Source organism: Trichechus manatus, unplaced genomic scaffold, assembly GCF_000243295.1.
Source record: "Trichechus manatus latirostris isolate Lorelei unplaced genomic scaffold, TriManLat1.0 scaffold00290, whole genome shotgun sequence".
Taxonomy (NCBI): Eukaryota; Metazoa; Chordata; class Mammalia; order Sirenia; family Trichechidae; genus Trichechus; species Trichechus manatus.
In genome coordinates this window covers 1035426-1042379 of record NW_004444226.1, presented here as the reverse complement: position 1 = coordinate 1042379, position 6954 = coordinate 1035426, and positions in this window count along the sequence as shown.

The following is a 6954-nucleotide window of genomic DNA, read 5'->3' as shown; positions in this document are numbered from 1 at the left end:
TACTTTTCTTTTTAGATGAGACCAATGCCAGATTTGTTATAATGGACAAAATACCCTTTTACCTGAACCTCAGATTGAGGATCCAGGGAAAGAGAGGAGAGAAAAATGGCATAGCCTGTCATTACATCAAGAAGCTGCCCCTTCCCCGGAACAAGATCAATGGAAAGCTGAAGGATGTCAGATAGACCAGTAATTAGGATTGTTGATGGGACCAAACAATCAATATTTACTCCCTAAGGGTTTACACATCCCAGTGGCTACTAGTTTTCATTTAAAAGATCATCTAGGACAGGATAAAACAGTACAAAAGATGAAAAAATACTATTGGTGTCACTTTTGGAAGTCTGCAGATAAGGTAGTCAGACACTGCCTAACCTGTGCTGAATTTAATCCAGGGAAAGCTCTCAGACCCCTGTTCACAGGTACCCTTTACCCACCGCATCTACGTTTGAATGGCTGGTGGATTTTATTCAATTAACTCCCTCACAGGGATAAAAATATGTATTTGACATGATTTGTAGATATTCTAATTGGGTAGAGGCTTTTCCTTGTAGGAATGCCACTGTCACATTTGTGGCAAAGAAGCTTTTAGAAAATATAATTCCTACTTGGGTTACTCCAGGAATTCTTTGTAGTGTTTGAGGAACTCATTTTACTGGGCAAGAAGTAACCACTATATGTAAAATTTTTCCCATTGAACAGTGCTTGCACTCTCCGTATCACTCCAATCCTCAGAAATGGTAGAAAGAACGAATGACATTATAAAGAATCAGTTAGCTTAAAGAATCTTTTCATTACGACTGTCTTGGCCTCAATCGCTTACTGTGGTGTTAGTGAATTTAAGATCAACTCCCTTTGATCCTCACAAGTTAACCCCTTTTAAAATTTTAAATGGCTGCCCTATGGCTTTACCTTATAGGGTTAATAATATTGAGTCAAATCTCCTGTCTACTAATCTGCTAAAATATTGTCAAGGATTAGTTCAATATGCTAAAGATCATGCTTACCAGCTGCAACACGCCAATGAATAAAACACACCCATTTCCTATTCTTCAAGTTATAAACCTGAACCAGGAGATTATGAGTATTAGAAACATCACCAAATTAAGGATTACCTCAAACCTGGATGGAAAGTACCTTATTTAGTGCTATTAACTAATGATTGTGCTGCAAAATTACAGGGAGTAAAATCATGGATTCATCTATCCCAGCTAAAGAAAACCAAAGTTCTTAAATGGGTTATTGAATCAAAAGAAAGAATAAAGCTGAAGTTTAAACACTACTCACTTCACCAATCTGTTGTAGAGTAACAACTTTCACCAAAGCCTTCTGCAACAAAGAGATCTATATTGTGACATATCAGAAAACAAAAAATAACATTTTGATCTGTTTATAACCTGAGTGCTTGCAGTCAATTTCCCATTTTTTGTTTTCTGATGTGTCACAATAAAGATCTCTTAGTTGCAGAAGGCTTTGGTGAAAGTTGTTTTTCTACAACATGATTATAAAAAATAAATTAGAATGTTCTACAAATTAAAGGGGAAAAAAAGGATTATCCTGTGAGTCAAGTTGATGCCTTAGGGGGAGCTAAGGAACTGCTTCAAATGACTTTAAAACATAAATTGACCATATATCCTTAGTGGGAAATACCTAAACACAAAAGGTATTTGTGTGTGTGTGGGGACTTATCTACTTCAGAAAGTCATAATGATAGTGATTTTGCAAGCATTGATGCTGAGTCTCTTGTCCCAGCTTAGCAGTTTAAAGCAAATAAGCGATTACGTTAGTCTTATTGGAAAGTGAGATTTTTGAGGTTGGAACAGCTTAGATGTGGTTAAGAAAAAGCAATTTTTAATTAAGGTATTGTCTTAGTCATCTAGTGCTGCTATAACAGAAATACCACAAGTGGATGGTTATAACCAAGAGAATTTTATTTCCTCACAGTCAAAGTAGGCTAAAAGTCCAAATTCAGGGTGTCAGCTCCAGGGGAAGTCTTTCTCTCATCCGTGTTCGGCCTTCTCATCAGTGTTCCCCCAGACTAGGAGTTTCTCGGCACAGGGACCCCAGTCCAAAGGACGCGCTCTGCTCCTGGCACTGCTTTCTTGATGGTATGAGGTCCCCCTATCTCACTGCTCACTTCTGCCTTTTATATCTCAAGACATTGCCTCTGGATACAGTCCAATCTAATAGACTGAGTCCTGCCTTACTAACACAACTGCCGCCCATCCTCCCTCATGAACACCATAGAGGCAGGATTTACAACTTATAGGAAAACCACACAATACCAGGAATCATGGCCCAGCCAAATTGATAAACACATTTTTGGGGGGACATAATTCAATCCATGACAGGTATGTACTTTTTTTTAAACATAATGCTATTGCACACTTAAGAGACTATAGTATAGTGTACAGATAACTTTTATATGCACTGGGAAACCAAAAAATTCATGTGACTATCTGTATTGAGATACTCACTTTATTGCAGTGGTCTGGAACCTAACCTGCGATTTCTCCGAGATAGCCCGTAATAAGGTCATATTGTTATTTTATTTTTCTATTTTTTTCTTGGTCACATTTGATTCTAGGAATTGTTTTATTCCCTCTTTGATTTCTTCAATTACCCAGTTGTTTTTAAGCAGGGTGTTATTCAGTTTTCATGTATTTTATTTTTTATCCTTTCTCTTACCTGTTATTGATTTCTACTTTTATGGCATTGTGATCAGAGAGAATGTTTTGTATTATTCGTATGATTTGAATTTTATTGAGGGTTACTTTGTGGCCTAAAATAATGAATGGAGCTAGGTAGGAGGGAGAAAGAAAAGAAAGAAGAGAAAGAAACAAAAGCACACACACAGAAAAAGAAAAAATTGTCACAGTGGGAGCCACCAGGTAAGGGTGGGGCAGACCTGGGGTGACCTTTGGCCAGTGGCTTTCTAGCCAAGCAGCAAGTCATGCCCCATCAGGAAGGGGTGGAGTTTGCATATGGGGCTAGGTGGGAGGGAGAAAGAAAAGGAAGAAAGGGAAAAAATGGCATGACGGGAGCTGGCTGGGCGAACCCAGGATGGCAGCCATGGGCCAGTAGCTCTCTAACTAAATGACTTGGCATGGCCCATTAGGTGAATGTGGAGATGGCGTTCAGGTCTAGCTTGGAGAAAGAAATAAAAGGAAGAAACGGGAAAGAAATACGACAAAAAATGGTGTAGTGGGAGCCAGCATGTGGGGGCAGGGCTGACCTGGAGAGGCTGTGTGCTGGTGGATCTCTAGCATAGCAGCACAGCATGGCCCGTCAGTAAGAGTTGGAGGTGGTACGTGGGGCTAGGTGGGAAGTAAAAGAAAAGGAAGAAAGGGAAAGAGAAAAAAAAATCAGCTCAGTGGGAGATGGCTGGTGGGAGTGGGGTTGACTCAGGATGGTGGCAAATTGGTGTCTCTCTAGCTGAGATGCACAGAGTGGCCAGTTGGGAGGAGACAGAAGCAGCACACAGGGCTACGTGGGAGGGAGAAAAAAAGGAAAAAAGGAATGGGAAAAAAAGGATGAAGTGGGATCTGGTTGGTGGGGGAGTGAAGGACATTGGTTGGCTGTGTGCAGGTGGCTCTCTGAGTGGTGCGATGTGGTCCCTCATAAAGGGTTGGAGGTGGCATACGATGCTAGGTTAGAAGGAGAAAGAAAAGGAAGAAAGAGAAAGAAAAATATGGTGCAGGGGGAGTTGGCCAGTGGAGGTAGGGTGGTCCAGGGTGATGGCCACCTGGTGTCTCTCTAGCTGAGTGGCATGGCTCGCCCCTAAGGGAAGTAACGGGAGTAGTGTATGGGGCAGAAGGTACAGGGGTAGAAAAGCGTGTTTCTCTGGTTACCGGCTGCTCTGTCTCCTACTGGGAGCTCTGTGAAGTTGCCTTCCCAAACTCCTTGAGGTTGTTGCCGGCTGTGCTCAATATGGTGAAGCTGTGTAGTGTTTGCTGACAGGGGACCTCCATTCCATAGCTGTCTTTGTTCTCTGTTCTGCCTCAGTTTCGTCTTTCATTCAGTGCTTGATCTAGTTCTTTAATCCTTCCTTTAACGCTTAGGGTTCCAAGATTGACATTTGTACCTGTTTTACTTAGTTTTTTGGGTCTTTGCTGCAGAAAGACGACATGGTGGGTCTGTCTATAACACCATGTTGACTCTGCCTCCTCTTTTTCCATTTTTTAATTGGGTTTTTTGTTTCTTATTGTTGTGTTAAGTGTTCTTTGTATAATTTGGATGCAGGTCTCTTATCAGATCTGTGTTTTCTCGAGCCTGTAGCTTATCTTTTCTTACTCTTAACAGTGTATTTCACAGAGCAGAAGTTTGTAATTTTAACGAAGTCAAACTTATCAATTTTTTGTTTCATGGATCATGCTTTTGGTGTTATATCTAGAATTCATTGTCAAACTCAAGATCACCTAGATTTTCTCCTATGTTATCTTCCAGAATGCATAGTTTTGTGTTTAACATTTAGGTCTGTGATCCATTTTGAGTTAATTCTTATGAAATACGTAAGCTCTGCATCTAGATTTATTTTATTTCATATCCAGTTGTTTCAGCACCATTAGCTGAAAATACTATCCTTTATCATTTAAAATGCCTTTTCTCCTTTGTCAAAGATCAGTTGATTATATATTTGTGGGCCTATTTCTGGACTCTATCTTCAATTCTATTGATCTATTTGTGTTTTTTTTTTAAACAAATATCACACTGTCATGATCACTGTAGCTTTATATGTCTTCAAATTCAGTGTTGTCAGTCCTCCCACTTCATTCTTGTTTAATATTGTGTTAGCTATTCTGATCGTGTAACTTTTCAAATAAACCTTAGGATCAGTTTGTTAATATTCACAAAATAACTTGCTGGGAATTTTACTGATATGGCATTTTCCTGTAACCTTTGTTTCAGTTTACTTTGTTCTTTGAATATAAATTTGTCTCTTGGAGGTAGTATAAAGTGTTGTTTTGTGTTTATAACCAACCATTTTGACAGTCTCTACCTTTTAATTTAAGTGTGTTGTCCATTCATATTTAATGTAATTCTTGATATGGGTGAATTTATTTCTGTCATTTTGGTTTTTTTTTAAGGTTTAAGGATTTTTTATTGTGTTTTAAGTGAAAGTTTACAAAGCAAATTACTTTTCCATTAAACAATTGATACACGTATTGTTTTGTGATGTTGGTTGCCAACCCAGCAACATGTCAACACTCTTCCCTTTTTGACTTTCGTTTTCCCATTTCCATTTGTCCAGCTTACCTGTCCTCTCCTGCCTTCTCATCCTTGCCCCTTGGGCAGTTTATCCATTTAGTCTCCTATACATGGTTGCGCTATGTGTATTACTGTTTGTTTTATAGACCTATGTAATCTTTGGCTGAAGTGTGAACCTCAGGAGTGACTTCAGTAATCAGATATAAGGGTGTCTGGGGGCCATACTCTCAGGGTTTCTTCAGTCTCTTTCAAACCAGTAAGTCTGGTCTTTTTTAGTGAGTTTGAATTTTGTTCTACATTTTTCTCTAGCTCTGTCCTGAACCCTCTGTTGTGATCAATGTCAGAGCAGTCGGCGGTAGCCGGGCACCATCTAGTTGTGCTGGACTCAGTCTGCTGGAGGCTGTGGTAGTTGTCCTCCATTAGTACTTTGGACAAATCTGTCTCTTTTGTCTTTTGTTTTCTTCATCCAACCTTGCTCCAGATGGGGTGGGGCCACTGACGTATCTTACATGGTCACTCACAAGGTTTTAAGACCCCAGACACTGCTCACCAAAGTAGGATATAAAACATTTTCTTTTTAAACTATATTATGCTAGTTGAGCTAGCTGTTCCCCTAGACCATGGTCTCCAGCCCTCAGCCCAGTAATTTGGTCCCTCAGGGAGTTTGGATGTGTCTATGAAGCTTCCACAACATTACCTTGGTCAAGTTGTGCTGACTTCCCCAGGATTGTGTACTGTCTTAGCCTTCACCAAAGTGCCCATTTATCTATTGTCTAGTTGTAACCATCAAGGATTATTTCTGTGTGTAAACATTTTCATAAGTTTTTCTAACAGTGGTCTCATACAGTATTTGTCCTTTTGTGATTGCCTTATTTCATGCAACATGATACCCTCCAGATTCATCCATGTTGTGAGATGTTTCAGAGATTTATCATTGTTCTTTATCATTGAGTAGTATTCTGTTGTGTGTATGCACCGGTTTGTTTATCCATTGATTTATTGATGGACACTTAGGTTATTTCCATCTTTTTGCTATTCTGAATAATGCTTCCATGAACATTGGTGTGCATATGTCTATTTATCTGGTGGCTCTTATTTCTCTAGGATATATTCCTAGAACTGGGATTGCTGGATTTATGGTATTTTTATTTCTGGCTTTTTAAGGAAGTGCCATGTTTTTTTCCAAAATGGTTGTGCAATTTTGCATTCCTAACAGCAGTAGGTAAGAGTTCCACTCTCCTTGCAGCCTCTCCAACATTTGTTATTTTCTGGTTTTTTTTTTTTTTTGTTCTTTTTTTAATTCGTGCCAGTAATGTCAGGGTAAGATGGTATCTCATTGCAGTTTTGATTTACATTTCTCTGACAGCTAGTGATCGTAAGTATTTCCTCATATGTCTGTAGGCTGCTTGAATGTCTTCTTACGTGAAGTATCTGTTCGTATCCTTTACTCATTTTTTAACTGGATTATTTGTCTTTTTGTTGTAGAGGTGTTGGGTTTTCCTAACAGATTCTAGACATTAGACCATTGTTGGATATGTTATAGCCCAAAAAATTTTCGCCATTCTGTGGGTTCTCCTTTTATTCTTTTCTTGATCATAGTGTTTAAGTGTTTTTTTTTTTAATTTTTATTTTTTCTTCCAAATGTCTGTTTACTATTTTTTTTTTAGTTGTACTTCAGGTGAAGGCTTACAGAACAAATAGTTTCTCATGAATCAGTAGTACTCATATTGTTTTATGACATTGGTT